Below are 23312 nucleotides of genomic sequence, written 5' to 3'. Positions count from 1 at the left end.
TTTAGCTCTCAGTGGGCTTGTTAGCTCAGCTCTCTGGTAATACAATCTCACAGTTTTCAGCTGAGAACAATTCTGCCAGAAAACAGAATGAGTTTGCACCCACCTGTATTAGCACTGAGGGCCATATTCTGGCTGAGAGCATTCTCTTTAAAACCTGTATTTTCCAATTCTCATCCCAGCCAATATGTCGTTATATTACATGCCCCATTTGGATGTATTTTTATGCAAGGAACTGTTGCTATCTTTTTCCATCTGGATTATTTACCTAAGAACCAGGTACTTCTGGGGTTTTTAAATTTTTTTATGCAGCTCAGGTGGTCATTTCCAAATAAGCAAATTTTGTTCACCTAAGGTATTTGTAATAGTCACTGGTTACAAAGGGATGGGATTGCTATGAGGGAATATACTGAATAGTTCAGTATCAGAATAGGAATCTGCAAATACAATACTGCAATTTTTCTTTGGCTGTTTGCAAAACAAGTTCCCAAATGCTCCTTAGTTTAGCTTTTATATTAATCAAAGGTATATTTATAAGTATCTGTTTTAATCTAAATGCCTAGAGAATGCCTTTATCCTTATGTGAATTATTAATGGATAAAAATGCTCTGTGGACTTTTCAGAGTTGCATAGGATAATCAGTCTTGGAACTTGCAATGAATGGAAGTATTGATTTGCTAATATGAAGTAATTTGTGTGATCTAAATACAGTGCATACAATATGTGCAAATTGATTCCAGTTAATCATTTTTGACTGTTCTCCTAAATCTTGGTAAGTGAGAACCCTGGCTTTCTCTACTTGGATTTCTTGGTGGCTTTCAAAGGATTGATTTTTCCTTTAAATGTTTGGGCCCTTGTCCAGTTTACCACTTGGTGGCCTGCTTAGATTTAATCATGTGAACATCCACAATGATCTTTACAGAAAAAAACCCCATTCCATGTTTAACATTAAATTCATATAGATGTTGACATATTTTGCTGCACAAAGATCTAAGCTTGCATCTTATTTGATTTTCATTTGATAGTAATTGCTGGACAAAAATGTTTTCAGCTTCATGTTAGGTGATACTGCATTAGTTTGAAAAAACGGAGCAAAATGGAGTTAAATACACCTATTATGAAGCACACATTTACTAAACTATCAATGAAAGATTTACAGGATTAATTAATCTAAGCAACACAGGAAATTGTAATTGTTTTGATGGGAAACACATATCTTGTTAATTTTAAATGTATCAGCCTAAAAATAAGTTTACACATTTTAATGCAGTGGTAACAGCTAATACTTGTCTGTAATTTCTATAAATATATTTATTAAGCTATTTTAAATAGAATGATCATATCTGAAATGTGAAGATAGTATGACATAAAAAGACAAGCTTGTATATTAAATAAAACCAGGCATTATTCAAAGAAATATTTGAAATTATTATTAGCTGCCATACCCTAGTTTCCTGATCACAGTGCAAATTGACTTAGCAAATTATAGTTTGCCTATCTAAAGTTTCCACTACAATGAAATTTGAGTCATAAAGCACCTCTCTACTACTACTTTCAGTCTATGCTTTTGTGCTTTTTTTGTCTTTAATACAAATCAATTATCTCTGGACTGTCTGAATTTTAATAATATATTGAATAGCAACTTATTTTTTCTCTGTACTGTGTTCTGATGGACCATAATCTCACAAAAAGCTTTCAGTATACACACAAAGACATCTAACATAAGCTCTTATGCAGCTGCATGGCCATATCATTACTCACATCACTTTTGGTATTTTTCAATGCATAATTGTGTCAGAATAAATGTGTTCATTGCAAAGTTTATGGAAAGTGACTGAAATAAGTCAGAAATGTATCATGATGCATCTATAACTGAATGCATATTTGGAAATGCTTAGTGGTGCTGCTGATTTAATTTGTGATGCTATATTAAGAGATGGCTTCTATCTGCATTTTTAATATTGCCTAATGAGACTGTGGTATTCTAGAGCCTTCTGCAAAGTTAACAAGGAAATCATATAAACAGGGGAACTAATTAATGGGAGGCTAGATACAGTGGAATCTTAGTTCCTCAGAATTGTGATGCCACTGCATGATGATTCAGGACACATAAATGCATGCAAGTGGATAAGTTTAGAGACAATGGAAAAACAATGTGCAGCAGCATCTGTCACCTCCTGCCTTTGAGGAAAAGACCCTCTGAAAAGCATAACAGAAGTCAAGTCATGTTCCCAAGAACGGTTCTGATTTTCAGACTGAGAAGCATTACTAGAAACACAAATTCTGAAAGGATGTTATTTAATTAACGTGTGGAAAAGGACAGAAATTAATGTGTGTTTTAATAATTGATTGTCACTACATAGTAACTCCCTTATTAAATGTGCATTAATTATGTGTGATGCAGAGCACCGTGGTTTTCTTTCCTCACATTGCTGTGTGCATACAGTGTTGTGAGAAAAGATTTTGCCCCTTCCAAAAGATCAGAATATGAAAACAATTTACCCTATGTATAATAGTGGAAAAAGGTATCAATTTCAGCTGGTCAGCTACTTCCCAGTAAACCTGTTGGTGCAAAAGAGGCCCCAGATATACTTCAGAGCTCTAGTGCTATTCTGGTATATGATACAGGATTACCACATTAATAACAAATCCATAGGTAAAATATATAATATTAATTAAGAATTATAATGCAACATTTATCATGGTATTCAGATGTCTATATTCTTAATGAACTTTTTTGAAGCTGCAGATTTGGGATGGATTTTCTCTGAAGTATTTCTTAGCACCTGAGTCTGTCTGACTTAAAATGTTTCTGATACAATGAATTTGGTAGGTGAACAAATAAATGCATTCAAGGGAAGAAGGGAAATATCAGAAATTTAAGTGAGGGCTTTGTTACAATGTGAGAGCTTTTTCCTGATAGCTGCTTTTAGTTTAGGATTGTGTTCAGCTTTTGTTTAAAGTCTGTTGGTAGCAATGGGAATATGTTTAATATACCAATTCATGCATTTCGACATCCTTCATTGTGTCTCGTTTTTGCAAAATGCTGCACTTTAGAGCTTCATAAAATGAACAAATGGAGCTAATTAATGCCTTTTCACTATCTGTACTTAATATTATGTTTTTAAAAGTCTAAAATTAATCCTAAAGAGAATTATATGGGGATCTGATGGGATTGAAATGATATTTAATTGTGCTTAACAGTTTTTCTATACAATTACTTAGAAACTGCTCAAATTTTAGAGTGTTGGACACCTGGATTATGTAATGCAGAGCCTGGCTGCTTGTTTTACTGGAGCACAAACACTCTGTTGCTCCTCCAGCACAGAATTTGTTTTCTTACTTGTAACAACTGCTGACCTGGACATACATGAACAACTCTAAAAATAGGTATAACCTGTGAACAGCAAGGAGATGTGAAAAACGTTGTGTGTATGAAGATTCTGAAAGTCATGAGTTAAATGAAAGAAGGGAGGTTCAATGGCCAGGGTAGAGTGCCTGGTCCTTCAAGACCTGTGGGGTGGGGATTCACCCCATCAGGGAGCTAATGTCATAGCCTGGTTCCTGTTCTAGAAGTTCCTGACAGAAGAGCAAGAAGCTTCATTTGTACTCAGGCTCTCTAGACAAAGGAACATCCATGTGTTCTCTATTGTTCCCTTCTGCCCTAGTACCACTGAGTCCTTCTGGCTGCTGCTCTGCCTTCTGGAATAAGAATACTTTAGGTTCACTCTGGCCACTGCAGCAGCTTCTCAGAATTGTGATTCTATCAAAATGAAGGACTGTTTTCTCAGTTTTTGTTTACTTCAGTAAAACTTGAAGACTGTTTCAATACAGAAGACGAAGCAAAGATATTTTTCTCAATATAATTCTCTTCATCTTGAGCTCTCATTTTGCCATTGTCAAGTATAAAATGACAGGTTCATATAGCAAGTGTTTTTGTCTTGACAGTACATTTCTTAATACTGTCTTATTTTTGGTGGACATTCCTGCTTTAATTTCCTGTTCTGTATAAGAACCAGAACACAACACTTGGAACTCTTTCATCTGCTTTGGGTAATCCAAAGATGTGGCTTGGCACCTTGAATCTTTATTCATCAGCATGGCACAGGAGAAAAGAGTGACCTTTTAGGCCTCAAATAAAGTGACTGAAAACTATCTAGAAGAAATTCAAGAATAATAAAATATTTTTAAGATGGAGGAATGAGACATGAAGAGCTTAGCCTACATTCTCAGGTATTCAGTCAGTCCTGGCCATAGTTAATCTCTTTTCAGAAAGGTGCCTGTGCCTCTACCCCACAAAAGGTTCATAAGTGGAAAGGGCTTGCACTCATATTCTTTAGATGAAAGATAGATCATCCTAGGCTGGTTCATTAAACAACCTTAATATGCAGGTTTCTCAGGCACCTTATTTAACCTTATAGTGTTGGGGGTTTTGAAATATTTAGTTTTATTTTAGATGGCAACAAATCTCTACAGAGCTTCTGAATGCCTTTCTTGTTTAAACAGTGAAGGTTTTTTGTTTCTATTTCTTTTAACCTGAGCGCTCTTTCAGTTTGCATTGTTCATAAATTTCCTCTTCACTTGACTGTAAATTTTTAAACCAGGAGCTTGATAATTCAACTGCCAAGTAAGGAGAGTCATAGCTTTCCTCCTTGGGGAAAACGCTTGGTAAAGCGTTCTGCCAAAGCTAAGGAATCCTGTGTCATCAATTGCAAAACCTTAGCAGAATTCCAGCCTAATTTCACTGCAGATTGATCGAGCTGTGGCAGAAAGCAACTCAGAAATGAAGAGGTTCACTTGATACCAAATTGTTTCACGTGGAAACAAATGAGTGTTCCATGTCTAACCAGCGCACCATTCACCAATGGTTATCCAAGTAAGAGGCACATAAACTTCATTGTACTTACACATAGTTGTAAATCTTAAAACAAATTCAGACAGTTGATCATGTACAATAATGAGGATTAAAGTAAAATCTAACTTGTTCTTTCACGTGGTTGAGGATTAGATGGATCTCTGAGCGTCACTTATATTCAGCAGAAGTGCTTCATAGATGACAGGTAAAGCCAGGCACAGGTACTTTGAAGGCACAATCAGTATATAAAATCATTTCATGTGGGTAAGGAATACCAGTTTAACTTTGTCTCAGCTCCTAGGTATCACTCAGCTCAACAGCATCCTATCTCTCTGAGCTGCAGTATTACCATTTGAATTTCTGTTTCTTTATCTCAACCTGTGTTTTCTTTGTGTCTGGAAGAACTGTGGAGCAGAGACTTCATCTCAAGTATGTTCCACTTTTGACAGGTATTCACAAAGACCACGTCAATATGTGCAGTGTATTTACTGCTTTGTGCTGTTATTGCCAGCAGCTGGAAGATGTGCAGAACATTTTACTGATCATCTTCTCTTTAATGTCAAGAACAATTCATTGCAACTCCCTGTGCATAATACAGTTAAAAAACCCAAAGAAAAGTGTTTTTCCTTAAACTGGGGTGGTTTAAGCTTAACCACTTTTCCTTAAAGTCACTACTTTTGTAAAACTATTTTTATGTCTAGGATTGAGCTGTGTTCTTCTTTTTGAAAATAGATTGTATATCAGGAAGAATTTCCAGCTCTTGAATGTGTTTATTTATTTCCTAACCATCACAGAGAAAAAAATCCAAAGAAGCCTGGTTGTAAAACCTTTAAGATGCAGAACTGCATTTTTTAGCTGATAATAAAAGTTGAATGTATATTTTTTTATTCTTTTTTTTTTTTTTTTTTTTTTTTTTTACTTTTAGGATCCTCATGAAAAATATGAATGAGAAAAATAAAGCATCTAGTAGAAAATGAAGGATGGTACTCTGTACTAAACTGGTTTCTAACAATTTTTGGCTATTTAATTTACTTAATCAGCTGAAGCATAAACAACAAGGAACATTAAAATTAAATTTCTCAAGAAGTATCAGTGCCTGAGTAAGAATCCTGTTGCAATCCTTATTCTATCCAAGGACCAAGCTGGAGGCGAGATAATTGGCTTTGAGGTGGGCAGAACTGGAGCATCTGTAAAAGCCTACACCAACCTGAGTCTCCAAGTGAACAGAGATGATGTATAAAAGATCTCATTTCTTTCTGTACTTTTGCAGGATATGCTACTTTTTCCAGGAAGACATGCCCTAAAATGACCTGGGCTTGCCACCAAGATTTATAAAAGAGAACTTTAAATTCTTAGTTAGAAGAGATGTAACTATGTATGCAGATCTTGCATATATTTCATTAACTTTTGCCTGAAGGTATCAGTAGTACAGTTTGTGAGCAGAGAAAGATGTGAAAGAATGGTGCTGGTCATCCAGAACATTCAGTTCTAACAGTTGACAATGGTGATGACTACTGTAGTTGGGGTCAGGTTATTAATAGTGAACCAAAACTGAGAAAAATTACAGCTAAAGCCTTTGTAACCTGGCGTTCTTGTTAGCCTGGACATGTCTCTGTATGTGGTTAACCTTTGTCATTCAGAGAGTTGTATCTTTATTTTGCTCAGTGAAGTTGCAGCGTTGTCATTTGGACATCCTGTCATTCATCAGCAGGAAGCTGGGCACTCAGTCTCTGTCAGAAAGTGCTACTGGGGCTCTGAAAGGTTTCTTCTCTCTGTGAGAGTTTTGTTCTGTTAACCTGTATAACAAAATATCTGCTGTGTGTTAATGAAGCTTCTCATTAAGTGAATTCTCAAGTTCAATGCAAACAGTAGAAATACTGGGTTTACATTGTAGTGCATCAGGATTTTGCTTTATTGTGCCTCCTATTAGAACAGTGTTATTATGGGCCCTCAAGCCATATAATTTACAGGACCTGAGGTTCTGGGCTTTTTTCTTTGCCTTTCCAGTACTAAAAAAAGTTACTTACAAAAGGAAATGCATTGTAGGATTGGTTCTTCACAAACAATAATAATGAAAAAGAATATGTATAGTTTGTTAGAAACTGATTGCGTGCCAAAACCATCTTCATAATTTTTCCTATAGATTTTTTATTTTCAGCTCTCCATTGATCCTCCTATTTACTCTATTTTCTTTTGAAAATGGATAGTCTATTTTTCCTACCCTGGAAGCTGAACATTGTAGAAGGTTCTGCTCAAATACTTTTGGATGTTTCTTTGTGTAAAGATGAAGGTTATCAAGAGAGTCAGTTTGGGGGAGAAGAAATAAAAAAGAGCAGAGGTAAAAGACCCCCTATGAAGTTCTATGAAGCTAAATACAGAAAGGAATTCAATATTTTTGGCTTTGCATTTGCAAAATGATTTTGGATTAAGGACTGCCTGCTGTGTTATGGACATGAGACTTTTACACTTTTGCTCGGAAGTGTTTTGTGGACACATCTTTCTGTAATAGAAAAAAGTGACAAATTGGGCCAAGTATGTGATGGCCTGGCCAGCTAGGGATGAATCCCAAGACAGCAGATACTGAAAGTGTAGAGGGGCAGGTTAGTCTTCCTGAAGCTCTTTCTGGACTTCTCTTGCTATGTATTCACCTTGTCTTATGATTTGAGTAAAAACACAGGACAAAAACATATAATTATTTAGACTGACTTTGCTGGCTGAAGGGCTTTTGTAGAGATGACCTAAAAGTTTTTTATTCCTGATGGAAACTATTCCATTAGATGTAGTTAAACACAGTGGATAGAAGAAATAGAAAAGTACAACTTTTTTCTGTTAACACTACGTAGTATGCCATATCAAATTTATCTTGTGGGTTTGTTGCTGGAAGAAAGATGTTTTAAGCATTTCCAGTGGGAAGAAAAGGTAACATTTGCATGAAGACAGAACAAAATTTGTTTGCTTTTTGTTACCTCTTGCCACTGTTCCATAATGGAGACAAAAAATTCTGAATATATTTGCAGCAAAAACCCTTAAGCAAGTGAGATGATGAACAGATAAATACAAGATTTTAATTTCAGGGCAACAGATAAAATGTAATTTCTAACGGAATTAATTCTTCAGAACTACTCTTTTGATAAATGAAAAGTGAAAGGACACTTTTCAAGTGCAAATGTGTGAAAATTTATGCTTTCTCAAGGATTATTGTGCTGTATTTGTGCTTTTAAAAAGAAACAGCTCTCTTCTAGGCCCTAAACATAGAAATCCTTTGATGCTGTGAGATATTATGTATCTAAAAAAATACAGAATGGAAATACACAAATTTTGTAGTTGAATTTGTACTTGAAATGTGGAGTATTGTTAAGCCTGAAGGCAGAGGAGGAGATAGTGTCAGGATGTCTGGAGTTTTATTCCCCAGATATTAAACAAGTGAATTTCACCACATCTTTACCTGCAGGAGCTCCTGTCTAAAAGAAGAAGAGGAAAAAAATTCTTGTCTTAAAAAATGCAATTAAGGTATCTGGCTTGTTTTGTACTTATTTTGATGGTAGTGTAGGAAGGGCACACATTTCTTGAGTGTGTGCATACAACTTCAGTATGAGACACCACTGACACAGTGAATTGAAGATATTTTTCCCTCCAGGGTGCTTGCAGATGATACAAAATGCTGTGATTTTCCTAGCAGCAGCTCGAGTCAAGCTGTGCTTTAATGTTACCAAACAACTATAAACATGAGGATGGGGATTCTCTCACCTATACACCTATAATGTTATTTGCATGTACTATTAAGGCAAAGAGCAAAAAAAACCCACCTAGTTATAGAGTACTGTATCTCAAATCTTAGATCCATGGCTGTTCAAGTCAGCTAGAATTTACAGAGAGCGCAGCTGATGTTCATTAATCCTGATGTTCTCTCCTCCCTGCTCCACTATTTGTCAAAAGTCTTTCATTGTGTTCTGAAATATTAATTCCCTTTGTTTTCTGCTGCTTCCAAAAATTTATTTCACGAGCAATTGTTAGTGGCTATGTCTACAAGGCAAGAGAGTAGCTCTTCTCGAAATGTTAATTGATTTGCAATTTAGCTGCCAAAAAAGACCCCGAAAGGAAAGCACAGTAAAAATTTATTTTCAATTAAGGCAGTGTCTCCACAGCAATGCTGTGCAAGACTCCTTCACATCTAGACTCTTGGAGATCAGGCACATCACAGAGGTATTGCCTTTGGCCCCTCAGGGAAGGGAAGAAGCCAACCTCAGTGTAAATCTTTTGGATGAGCCAGTGGGGGTATCATTAGCAGAGATGACTGCAGCTCAGCTGGGATTCAAAGGCACGATAGCGGAGATCTCAGAATAAGAGAGGGAAAACCAGATTTTTGCACAGACTATCCCATATTGTTCAGCACAGCATTCTTTGGCTTTTACCATGTTATGAAGAAAAGGCACAGAAAAATAAACAATCGGCCTTTCCAGCTACTAGAGTTTTTTTTTAAAAAAAGCGTAAAATTTGTGTGAGTGAAGAATGGAGTTGCATAATTTTCTTCGGATAGCATTTTGTGCAGAAGCACAGAAGATTTCTCACTTTTAGTGGTGGTTTCTGGTGGGAAAAGACATCTTGGCAGTAGGTGGCAGTGGAGCTCTTTCGTTGAGTATTTTGTGACAGCAGCAGAAATCCAACATTTACCAAGCACAGCCTTTTCCAGATGCAGGCCTCAGGGCCTTATTCGGTCCTGCAATTCACTTCTTATTGCTGGGGATGTCTCGTTAGGAGATTAACTGTTTAAAATGCAGTGCTAATGTGAAAGTTTTAATTGGGAAATCCTGTGCATGTTAAATTAATCTTAAGTACTTTTATCTAGAACGCCTGCTTCATTTCCACAGCGCTTTGTATTTGCAACCACCTCACATTCTTTTGCATCATATTAAAAACTTGAAATGGACTAACAATGCTTTTTACATTGCTGAAAATCCTTAAGAAAGATGGTTTCTGAAGCCTCCTAAATCCTAAAGTGCAGATGTTGATAAATGCAATGTGAGGGGAATGGTAACAGAGCTATAGTATATTGATAGACAGTTTGTATCCATGGAGAAAATGCAGGGCAAAGGTTTCATCCTAACCACAGCTTATGTTTCATGGATAAGCACGGTGAGCTTTAGGAAATTGTGAGAACAACTGAGATTTGCAGTTTGAAAGAAAAGCAGATAGTAACTGGGCTAAACATTTAGGCTGAGGTTTTCAAAGCTGCTTTGGGGATTTTGGAGACTGGAATCTTGGGCTGCCTATAAAATCCTCAGTCCTTAGGCCCGTTTTCTTTTCTGTAGAGCTTGTGCTGTTTCTAATTTGACCACATCATTTAGACAAGTGCAGGGAACAATATATGATAGAAGGAATATATTGTTAAATGTAGAAAGGAAGATACTGAAGTTGCAACTCTGCCAAACTATAAATTCCACTCCAGATCGTACTTTATGCGACCATTCAGATTTTGTCTGCATACTTTTGTGGTTATTGTTGCTTTAAAAATCTTTATCTTCCTCAGAGGCACTGTGCATACTATTTGGCAGTCTCTTTTTTTCATCATCCCAGGCATTTTTTCAGGCTGACTACTTTGGATGGAGCACTGTATGCATATAATTTCCAGATTTACTAGTCTGACTGAGCTCAAACAGTGGGATCCTTGCAATACTTCTATGTTGCCCAGTGACATTGCTGAAAACTTGAGTAGTCTACAAAGCCAAAAAATGCAGACAGCTGGCCATGTCTTCCTTTTACATATATATTTTGGGCTTTGTCCTTCAATGGAACAATTTATTATGGAACAGTCCTTGCCTTCCTTCCTTTCCTATCAGGATGAAAAGTTTCTGAATGTTTTTAGGTGAAGTCCCTTCCAGAGATGCTGAAATAACATTAATAAGATTCAAAGATGAAAGGTGGATGTAATTATTTGAATTTGGGTCTAGTGAATAGTCTCTTTAAATCATATATAAATAATGTAGCATAGGAATTACTGTGTTCTTTATCAGGATTAAATTTAATGATGGTAAGGCTTTTTGCTATATGTGTGTCAGCTATGAAAGCTAAATTTCACATTCATCTCTTGTGCAGAATGCTTTTAAGGTAAAGAATATGAGCCCATGCTTTGCCAGAGGAGTCAGAGCAAATCTGCCAGCACTGAGGTTTTCATGGAGCTTTAGCAGTTTATATTTAAAATGCAGATGCTCATGTTTGTTTGCATGATTTCAAGGATTTTGATGAAATGTTCCATCTGATCTAGTCTCAGAAAACTCAGAGAAATATGTTAAAGGGCATGATTCATGTCTTGTATTTGTATTTGCAGAGAATATGAAAAACATAAATATTCCTCCAAAATACAAATATTTTACAAATTATTAAATCTTATCTTTCTGTGTAACACCATAAATGTTATACAATGCAAGCATGGTGCTTTACTATTGAAGATGATCTGCTTTTATTTGCCCAGAACACAAAATTATTATTTGCCCTTAAATAGTAAACTGAAGTGTTAGTGAGGCTGATTTGCCCATATGGACAGGTAGAAAATGGCTGAGGGCATTAGAGAAGATCTGCATCAGATGAGATGCAGCAAACCTACAGATTTATAAATACACATATTGATTACATGCATGTGTACTGGTGTGTAAAGGGAGGGGGGAAAAAGGGCTGAAGTAATTTTAAAAGCAGATATTCAGCATGGAAAGGTGTTTTGAGAGAAGAGTCACAAAACCAGTAATCCTTGGTAAAAAAGATTTGTAAAGTTCTGAGCAAGGGCCTTGAGGGGAAGCCATATGAGGAGTGGCTGAGGTCTCTTGGTCTGCTCAAGCTGAAGAGGAGTCAGAGAGGAGACCTCCCTGCAGTTACAGCTTCTTCACAAGGGAAGAGGACGGGCAGGCACTGATCTCTGTGGTGACAGTGACAGGACCCAAGGGAATGGCCTGAAGTTGTGTCAGGGCTTGTTTAGGTTGTGTACCAGGAAAAAGTTCTTCACCCAGAGGAAGAACTTTCCAGGCTGGGCACTGGAACTGCTCCCCAGGGATGTGGTCACAGCACCAAGCCCAACAGAGCTCCAGAAGCATTTGGACAGCGCTCTCAGGCACAAGGTGTGACTCTTGGGGATGGTGCTGGACAGGGCCAGGAGGTGGACTCGAGTATCCTTGTGGGTCCCTTCCAATTCACCATATTCTATGATTCTGTGAAACTGTGATACTTTGAGAGCCAAGTCCATCAGCTTTTTCAAAATTAAGTGTCTTGGGGACATTCGTAGCTGAATGTTGTCTTTTGATAAGGGCAAAGGCATGAGAGCTTGTATGGAAGCTGATAAATGACAAATTGCCTTGCATGTAGGAAAGGGAAAGCCTTGAAAGCTTGAGAAAAGATGGTCTAGTATCACACTGATGCCCAAAAAAGATTGGCAGCAACTTCATGGATAACCTGCAATACTGATAAATTAAGTTTCACTTTAACGCTTTTAGTCAAAGGTGAACAATTTGTGAATGTCTGTGGTTTAGAGTGAGTTAACCAATTACATCTCAGAAACAGTGTGTGTCCAGACTTTTACATGATGACTAGAAAAACCTGCATAGAAGAAAAAATATTAAGATGTTACTAAATTAGAATTGATAACATCTGTTAACATGCAACTTGTACTTTAAGCAGGAAAACTGGATTTTAATTCATCTTCTGGACTACATTTTCTCACTTCCCCAAAGCTATGTTGCTATCAAAGAAGATGTACCAATTGACCTCAACAAACACAGCGTCTGTCTTTGCATAAGCTTAAACATAATATTCCTGAGGAGTGCCAAAGCTCTAAAAATACATGTTTTCCTACTTTTTATATTCTTTACTCGGTAAGTACAGAAAGGAACCTATTTAGATTATTGGGTTAGAGTCCTGTAAAGGGGTGAGCAGTTACAAAGGACACGGTGTAGATCAGTCCCCAAATTTCTTGGTACAAAACCCTCTCCTGAACAGATGTATCCACACTGTATGTTGCCATTGCCCAAAATATAGGCCTGTGGAATATGGCACAAATTAAGCTCAAAGGTAATGGGGAGCACATTTTCACACTCCAGCTACTATTGTGGCCTTGCCTGTAGCGTGTGTTTACTTTGTTTTGGCAGTGTGCTGACCCAGCCATGTGCCTTTCAAACAGTTTTAAAGCTGGGCTGAGTCTGCTCACCTCTGTTCAGGACATGAGATGTCTTTAAGCACTTTTCTGTTATCAGTAATCTCATTTTTCCCATAATGCATAATGCAGCATGAATTAATTTGGGTCCTTAGATTACAGTCATTTTGGCTACAGTTAATCTGTGCTGAGCAGCTAATCTAAACATTAAAGGCTCTGTATTTTATTATTATTACTAATTCCCTGACCCATGCATTCCCCTTGCTTGTTTCATTGACAGAACATTAATATCTAGTCATGGGAAAGCATTATTTAGTTTCATTTGTCAGTCAGTTGAACAGCCTCAGTGTATCGACACTTTTAGTCTACTTAATTAAACCCCAAGCTACAAACCAAAAGCAATTAATTTCAGCAATCAATAAATATTAAATGTAAAGTATTGAACACAAACTCATGATTCCATGGTACATTGTAGCAAAAGATCTTTGAAAAAATTATTAAAGCTTGGCTATATGCTTCCTTGGAGAGCATAATTTACTGAGAATTTGATAGCACAAATGTGACTGAATTTCCTCTGTGGGACTACTTCTGGAACTTCTTCACCTGAAATAGTTCATAAAACACTAAGTTTGCAGGAACAAGTAGGCATGTAAATAAATACATTATCCATACAGCAGCCATGGTGAAGAGTTGGTTTAACTTTTCAGTTTAATGCACTACCCAGTTTGTCAACCTTACTCTCCTTACTCTTACATTCCTAGATATCAGGTTGGATTTTCAGTTGTCTCTGTATCCATTGTTTAACCTTAAATAGTTGTTTTAATAAGTACTTTTACTGAATATTAAAATAAAGTAGAGCTTTCATTACTAGTTTGTCATGAGTTGAATTAATCACAGTTGAACAACTTTTTAAAACTATGCCTCAAGAGTTTTCAAGCTATTAAATATTTTTCTATTATAAGGACTCAGAATTGTTCACTGCAGAGAATAAAGTACCACTTTTGCATACATTACACAAACACTTAGTGCTTCATGAATCCACAATAAATTTTCTTGCTGATTACTCATGTAATCTAAGGATCTCCTGCTGTTTTATAGAGAGTCTTATTAATTTCATTCAAGTAGTAAAATTAGCACCTGTAGAGAACCCTTTATGGCTTTTAAACTTTTATCATATTTATAAGAGCCTGCTTCATTTATCATGTAACAGTTGGTTTATTTTATCTCTCAAAGTATTTATTGATTCTTAAGGATGTTTAATGAGGTAAAAAAGAAGTTTAAATAAAAGGAATTATCATATCAGTAGCACTGCTTATCAGTGATAGATTCAGATAGGATCACAAGATCTGGAAGCTAGATTTTTGTAGGGTTGAACACTGAGCATTTGACTGTTCCTTTTAAACTAGTGTGGAACCTCCTTGTCTGGTCCTGTAAATAGAAACTGAATGAAGTACTCATTTCCTCATGTATATGCTGAGATTCTGAAGAGTCAGAGCCTTAACTGGGGAATTCAGTTATAAAAATAACACAAATGGATTGTAGAGTACCAGAGACTGATGATAAATCTTAGAAAAGGGTACATCAGGCCATTGAGAAAATTTGTCTTTCAGCTGAGGAAGAGAGCAGAAGACACAATTTGAATACTTTGATGATCAAGCTTCTGTCTTTATCTGCACAATATTGTTTTTTTTTTGTATGGCTGATCCCCAGAAGCACGAGTTTTTAGAGATGAAACTTGTTATAATTAAGTGCTAATGTTATAATGAGGACAGTAAGCTTAGAATACCTGAGTGAATACAGATGAATATTGTGTTATGATTTACACGCACACAAGGTGTTCCAGAAAAATAATACAGCATCTTTTTTTTTCCATTAGTTAAATTCTGTACCTGTGGCTCAGAGGTAATTTTATGTTTCTTCTGGAAACTGCCTATGTCCAGTGGTGGAGGTGAATTGACAACAAAATCAGAGTATCACTGGAGGCATTCAAGTCCAGGTTGGATGGGACTCAGAGCAATGTGATCTGGAGAAGAGTTCCCTGAACCTTCCTGTGATTCTGTGTTAGGTCCCAGCATATGGACTTCTTTATTGGGAACAGAAAACCCCATTCTCAGAAGCAAATTCTGTCCAAGAGTTTGTTGCATTATATCCAGAGCTGTGCCCATAAAGTTGCTTGGTCTGTTCAGATGGCTGTGGTACCTAACCCTGTGTATGTTTCCATGTTTGCACTGTGTGCCCATCGTGGTGACCTTTTTCAGAGCAGAGGCAGGGATCAGGATTGCTTCGTTGATGCATAGTGAGATCTCAGCTCATGACACAGTAATATCCAGGGCAATGAGGGCCACCTGGGATGTGCATTCAGTGTTGCTTTCCTACCCTTATCTGGGGCACTACCTTTGAGATTCTATTAATAATAGTGGGGGAAACAGGGGAGGATGCTTCTCCCCAGCTTTTCATTCCCCTTTCTCCCTTGAAGCCTGTTACAACAGCTTTTGAGAATTTTAAATTCCCTTTGGATGTTAAGGAAAGCATGTTCTTTTTCCTACATCTGCCAGGCTTAGAGTCAAGACAGAGATTTCTCAGGAGGTCATTCAGATATCTACCTTGAGCATGGGTAGCCATGAGTGGCATGGAGGAAATTGGGCTAGCTTTTGTAGGCTTGGAAGTTCATTCCTGAACAGCCAAAGCACCCTGATAAAGTGATAAAATGTTGAAAGAAAAGTATTGTGGGGGAAGTTTGTACAGAGCGTGCCATCATCAAATGTTAATGTGTTTTTCTCCATTCTGTTCTCAGCAGAGTGCTGGCCACAGTTTGCATTTACCTGGAGGGGAGTGCAGTACAGCTGGAACTGACTGCCCCAGGGGTGGAAACACAGCCCCACTGTCTGCCATGGACTGACCCAGGCTGCCCTGGAAGAGGGTGAGGCTCCACAACACTTGCAATGCACTGATGTCCCCACCAACCAGCAAGACAGAGACACAGGCTCTCAGGCACTATGGGTTTCTGGAGGATGCATATTCCAGGCTACAGTCATACTGTAAGCCCTCTCTGTCAAGTGACCTGGAAGGGAGATGATTGTAACAGGAGTCCTGAACAACAAGCTCTTGAACAAATTAAATGAGAAATTGTTCATACAATAGCCCTTGGACCAGTCAGCTTAGGACAAGATTTGAAAAATATGCTGTACAGTGAGAATGGGCCTTCAAGGTGTTTTTGGCAAAAATACCCAGAGAAACTCGAGGATGACCCCTGAGATTCTGAATTTGGAGATACAAAGCATCCAAGGCCCTTTACACCCCAGCTGACAAAGAGATCCTGGCAGCTTATGAAGGGGTTCAAGCTTCCTCAGAAGTGACTGGGTGCTGAAGCACAGCTGCCTCTGGCACCCTGACTATCGGTTTTGGGTGGGATCTTCAAAGGGAAAGTCCCTTCCACATGTCATGCCCCTGATGGTATGTGGGGTAAGTGGGTGCTGATGTGCTGATCACTCAGGAAGCTTCAGTAGGAAACCCCCATCACCCAGAGATCTTGGAAGTCATCACACACTGGCCTGAAGGTGAAAATTTTGGACTACGATCGGAGGAGGAGGAGGAAAAAGGTGATGTGCTGAGGAGGCCCCATCATATAATCAGCTACTAGACAACATCACAAAAATTCTTTGAAATGCCTTCTAAATATTCCCCATGTCCTTACTTTCCTCTGTTGAAGCTGTGACCAGAATAGTGTTGATAACACACCAATGTTTCACCCGCTGCCGAGCAGTGCTTGTAAAAGTGTCAAGGCCTTTCCTGTTCCTCAGTGCCCTTTTATAGGATTTGTGTATTCATCCTAGGAAAAATGATAACCTATATGACTTCCTGTGTATTAAGGACATGAGAGCTGTGTGCTGTCATTTAGGAGTCATCTAGGAGTATCAGTAGTAAAATGCAAGTAGTCTAGGAATTATTTTATACAATGTATTTTTATTACTGTGATGAAGCATTTATTATAAAACATGACTGAAATTACTCATGTTTTGGTTTTCTGAGGATCTTTCAGAAACAACAACTAGGTCACCAGAAAAATAGATCAGAAAGGCAATTAAAGATATTCACTTTAAATTATATGAAAGCACAAATTCTCTGCAAACAGAACAGAAGATTAAATCTCTTTGAAATTTCGTTGTCTTTTTTTTTTCATCCTGCAATACAAAAAATAATGAAAATGAAGAAAGATTTTAGAATGTCACCTGGTGGAAAAAGAACAGACTAATATCACAAATACTGTGTGTACAAATATTAAACTCTGCTCTCTTCTCCCTTCTTTTTCTTCATTTGGATTATATATGGATATTTTGATATTCAGTTTCAGACATTCCAATCCATTGACACAGAAATGAAATGGTCTCCTCCTGAACTGATTATTTTTTTTCTCTTGCCCTATTGAAGTAAAGGTTCAGAACTACCAACAATGTTTGATTTAAATTATATGAAGGCATTGCAGTAAGAATTTAAATGGCAGCAGTTGCATAATTCCTTTGTTATGAATCATTTTTACCTGCGAATTAACTTACTAATTACAGCAGTTAAGTGTAATTATTCTGCCTCTTAAGGTAGCTTATTACTGCTTTTAACAATAAGACAAAGTCTGCCAAAGTTAATTATCATAATAATAATTTAGTGCACACTTTTGGTCTTGTTAGGAATACAATATAATCTTGGAGAAATGATCTTTTCCATGTTAATCAGTCATTCACAAAGCTGTCTTTCATGTTTCTTACTCCTCTGAGAAGTGGATTGAAGCTTGGTAATTGGAGAGGCACCGAATGACAGAAGAGAATGTACTGCTCAATTTCAGGGTCTGGTTTTTGCCAAATACTGAAATGCTTTCAAAGGCTGAGTTAAGTTCTCTCACAGTAATATAAATGTGACAAATTTTAATAATTCCCTTTAAACCCCCTTCATTCTTCTGATCCCAAACCTCTCAGATGTATATATTTCTTACTCAGTTAGTATGTCACCAGATACTACCAGACAAGCAGAGACTTTATAGTTTTTTGCTGTTTTCTAATTTTTCTTTTAATCAAGGTATTTTGGATTTATATAGTTTCTTGCATCTGGCCATAATTTCATGAAATTGGCATCTCCCATCTTTTTCAAGATGATAAAGAACATCTAGGAAACCTATTTTTTATTAGTAGGATAGGCTTTGATCTATTTTAATTCTTTTTGTAATAAAATCAGTGACACTGGTATTCCTTCATGAAAAATTGCCTTTCTCTCTGTATTCAGCTGAGATAAAAATGAAGCAATCCTCTCTGTGAAGAAGACACTCCAAATGGAACTCTAACACAGAACCCTTAAGAATAAGTTTATTAAAGAAAAAAATTTGTTTATTTATTGTGGACTTGGAGGAGTTTCTTTACAGGTGTCAGACTGTGTATGAAGAAAGATGAAAACTTTATCATCTAATGTATCATAATAGCGGAGCAAAACTTTTAATACGTTTGCAGAGACCCTGAATAGTTGCTGAATTTTCTAAAATAAATATTTCATTTATGCTATGACACTTGATGCCCTCACAGGCCCCCAGATTTATTAATCTCTTTTGTATTGAGACATTTGTCTGCTTTAAGTAGATAATAAGGACAAGGCAGATTTTAAATCTGTGATCCAAATTTGTACAACCAGCAGCCTGGGCCTCTCTGGTGCTTTGTGAGCTAAATTTGTCTGACAGCATTTGACAGCCATAATAAGAACCTGTATTTGTAAAAAAAAGTATATTGTTTAAAGAAAAAAAAAAAAAAAAGGAATTTTTAAATAAGGATTTCCTAGGTGTTAAAAAAAAAGTGGATGGAAAACCAGCAAAGAAAACATAAGAAGAAGACAGTCTTTTTTGAAGCTGTCTGCTTCTCATAACATATTAAACATATTGCTTTTTACAGATGCAATGAATTTCTGCTGACCATGTAGTACAAAATGTTTATATTCAGTATACCTTTTCTATTTTTTGTTGTAGCCTTTCATGCTTTAGCATTATTTGAAAAGGCCATCTTCTGGCTGCATTTTAGTCAATTCTTATGCTTAACATTCCTGCATTGTTTAAAAGTATTACAGATAATTGTGACTCTGGGAGATTAAAAGTGTATTAATATTTGACTCAATTCCAATATGCATTGCTCAAAATAGCATTTGTATAGAGATGACTTTTGGTCTTTACAACAACACAATTATATCTGAATTTTGTATTTTGTTACTTAAAATCCCCAAAACATGAATTTAAAACTGAGATTCACTTTTAATAGTACTCTCTATAATGGGAAAAATGGTCTTCAGGGTTTTGGATTTTGTTCTTAAATATATGTGGAACAGCTGGTGACAGCAAGGGTGCTGAGTGTTGCACCAAATATAAGGAACAATTACAAAGATTTGATAGTATAAATATTTCACTCTAGCAAGACTTTTACAGCAATATATTTAAGCAGTTTATTTTTCATATAAAGAGACAATGAGAAACATTAGTCCTCTGGCTTTTTTAAGGTCCTTTTAATAGCACCTTCTGCAACTGAATTTCATGGTTTTGTAAATGATATTATGATATGATATTATGTAAATGATATTATGATAAACATTATAGAAATGTATAGATTTATTTGTATGCTAATAGAGACACAGTTATCTTGGATATTTTATATTTTTTAGATCACCGGAGTTTTAAAATGACTGGAAAATTCTCAAAATTTATTTCTCATCCTCAAAGACAACATCTTTAAAATATGAGTATCACTTCAATAGCTTATTTTCTTTCCAATTTATTTTTATTTCATAGTGGTATTTCACAGTATTACTATGGCAGCATTGTAGGCTTGCTTGAATGGACAAAGCTCCTTTGAGACAAAAGCCTGAAAAAACATTTATACAGTAAATTCTTCTTTGCAGTGTTGTGATTTAACAGACAAGTTCTGTTCTCATATGTGAGTATGTTCTCATATTCTTCAGAGCTCCTTGAATCTGGTCTGCTCATGTGAGTGATATCCTAAAATAAAATGGATGGCATCAGTAGTAAAATAAAACCTGCATACAGGAAAAGAGAAGCCATAATGCAGGATATAAACAGCACTTGTGGTTAGAGATAAGTTTTCTTATTGGATATTGTTTAATTTCAATGGTAACTAAGCTATCTTTTTCTGTTAAGCAGTGTATCTTACAGCCCACATCAGCTCAGGAATTGCCCATCCTCTCCTGAAGTTTTCTGAAGATCTCCTCGCACTCCCTTTTTTGAAATTAAAGTTTTAGGAAAGCAAATACATTTATGAAATGTAAGTGCATAAACAGTGCATTATTATCTCACCTTGCACTCCTCTCTTTTTAAGTCCTTCACTCAATCTCTCTCTGCTGATACAAGATTTTGGGGCTTCATCTGGCTCACATCTCTGGCTGCCCATCTTGGCAGTTCAGCTCAAGCACAGGGATGCCGTTTTCCAGTAAGAGTGGAGAGGAGGAGAGGATGCATGCCCTTATCTCTGCAGATAATCAGGCTATTGTAGGATGCATACATTGATTCTTCAAGTCAGACTTTGTGGTGAAGGATTGTTTTCAATACTGTGTAGCACTGGCTGTATATTGAATGAGCTGTTTTGAATAAAAAGTCGAAGAGATTTTAATGGATTTTTTAATGGGGTAAAGATAAAATAGTTTACCGGCCTATGTGCTTTAGCAGGTAAGGAGTATTCTATGAGGGCAGTGAAGTTATTATGTGAAAAGTCCAAATCTCAAATGCCTGCAAATTCAGATCACCAGTAGGAGTGGGCTGCATTATGCCAGTGATTCATGTCTTCCCTTTTAAACTGATGGCACGACACAGCAAGAGGTCACAAAGCTAATCCAAAATGACAACCCCACCAAAACAAACAAACAAACAAACCCCAACTAACCATCCTGAAAGCCTAAGACTTATTTGTAATTTCTTTAAGTAAGCCTGATATTTCATTCCTCTGGCTGAATGGTGTTTGGTTAGAACATGGCATAATCATTGCTTGTGAATAGGAGGGAAAATCAGAACCGTGATTGGGTTAGAGGCAGTGTTAAACTTCTGCATTCTTTCTTGCATTTTTAATAGAATTCATTAAAATACTAAATAGCTGTCTTGACTGAGGAAAAGGTGACTGGCTGCCAATCAGTTTAAGATTCCATGTACATATTCATATTATTAGGAGGATACCTTGGGCAAGATAAAATATATACTGAACAGTTCTAGGAACTGTAATATTATTCAATGGCATGAGATTGTCAGCTTATTTAGGGTGAGGAAGGGAGGAAGGTTCAAAAGAGATGGATGAAGAATTAGAACAAGATTAGCATGCCACACATGAAGAGTTTAGTGTCTCCTAATAGTAAAATCTGAGCAAATTCTGTATTGTTACCACAGCAAGCATTAGCATAGCTGTGTTGCTCTACATGATAAGTAGTGTAGCAGGAATTGACTTATAACACAATTACATTTTTGAATTTAAAAAGGATCAGTATTATTCAACACAAATATCATGAAAATGACAGAGCTCTGTGGAAGAAGTATAAGAAGAATCCATCTAACTTGATACAGGCAGCCACTTCTAGAAATAATGGGATGTGATAGAGCCACAGTGATTGCCTTTTATTTCTAGAGGATGTTTCTCAAATGAGGAAAAGTCATTGCTGCATTAAAGAAGAAATTATGAAGAATGTCAGTGTATATGTGCAGGATGATAAACAGAATATAAAATGTGTCATCTTTACGTCTTCTATTCTTGAGAACCAGACTTTACATAGCATATACTAAGGCTAGGTAAAAACTGGGCTTTCAACTCTGTCAAGGTTTTTATGAGAAATTGAAAGCTCTGTCTGAGAGCAGCATCGAATGAGGAAAGCTGTTTGAAAACTAGCAGGCTGACAGGTCAATAATATTTACTTCCCATCTTTGTTTCTGAACATCTAACTCACTACTGTCTTTCATATAGTTTGTTTGTGCCTACAAACAGAACACAGGACATTCATGTTTTAAAGATCATTTTAATAATAATTGACATGCTCATTATTAGGATATACTAGTAATTAAAAAAGTAAAGGATTAGAAGGGAAAGTGGGATAAGACTTATGAGATCCTCCTATGTTTGATTTGGAGAGAAGAATAATTTAAAAAGTTATTAACAGCGTTAAGGACTTGTTAATGAAACTTACAATTTAAAAAAGTTACAAGGTTTTCTTTCTTGGTTACAGGTTGAATATCGCAGTTTTGTTTGAGTGTCTATAATATATTATGAATAATGTGAAAGAACAGGGTCTTTTCCGTAACATTTCTTGCAAAACTACATAAAAGTTGTGTTTCTCTTGCTCTTGAGGTTGTTTTATTGTCGATGTGTCATCGCAGCTGAGCTGTCATTTTTGAAGGAAAGTTTCCCAACCCTTCTTTAACTCTAGTTTGACACTTAATTAGACTTGGCTGCTCTGATGAGATTGCAGCAGTAATTATGTCTGCATATCCTCCTTCACATGAAATATGCAGTCATTAGCCATTGTCAGCTATTTTGGCTTTTTGAGAAGAGAGAACCAGCAAACAGTTCTAACAGCATTTGAAATAAATGTCTAATTGCCTGCTGCATATCTAATTAAAATCTAAATGTGGACACTGATGAAAATTCTTAGACATTTTGAGAAAAGTAATCTGAAGTAATTGAGAAATCTGGCCACTTTGTAGATACCTGCCATTGTGCAAGTGTAAGCTTGACTTGTCTTTCTAATTACAGTTTGCATTTGTCTGCAACTGGATCTTGCCCAGTGCTAAATGATAGAGGTGACACAGATGGCTTTACCATAAATACTGAATAGTACACAATACATCAGATACTGGGCTTCATATTTCTATAGAGCACAGGGTGGAGATCTTGACCACAATGGGTATTGTAAAATTGTACAATCAATATTGATTAAATTCTTCAAAAGTGATACTAATGACTCCTTGTCAATTAGTTTGGGTTGTTTTGTTTTTTTTTCTTAACGTCACAAATTGACTGTGTGTATTTATTTCCTGCTATTTTTAGCTGCTTTTTAATGACTTCATAATTTGGACATATTACTGCAGCCATGGTCAGTTAAATATATGAGATGCTACTCCACATTTATTGTGATCAGAAGATGAAGGGTGTACATTTAAAGATGTTGTACATTGTCCATGTTAAGAAGGATTACTTATCACAGAATTATCGAGAGGACATTTGAATTCCTAACATGTAAGTTGTTGTGTACTGTAATTTATTGTCTTTTTCTGCATTTCTAGCACACTCTCTCCCCCGTGTGTCTGGGACTCTTACA

General features: G+C 36.5%; 1 long non-coding RNA gene across 1 annotated transcript; it reads left to right on the top strand.

Annotated features, from left to right (window-relative positions):
• Positions 1-107: 107 nt before the first annotated feature.
• LOC147653266 (uncharacterized) lies at positions 108-17143 on the top strand. Its single transcript, XR_015287269.1, has 2 exons — positions 108-276; positions 15781-17143. It is a non-coding gene; the product is annotated as an uncharacterized LOC147653266 (long non-coding RNA).
• Positions 17144-23312: the final 6169 nt, after the last annotated feature.

Source organism: Cyanistes caeruleus, chromosome 5 (assembly GCF_971803275.1).
Source record: "Cyanistes caeruleus chromosome 5, bCyaCae1.hap1.1, whole genome shotgun sequence".
NCBI classification, from domain to species: domain Eukaryota; kingdom Metazoa; phylum Chordata; class Aves; order Passeriformes; family Paridae; genus Cyanistes; species Cyanistes caeruleus.
This window is presented reverse-complemented; position numbering and strand designations above follow the sequence as displayed.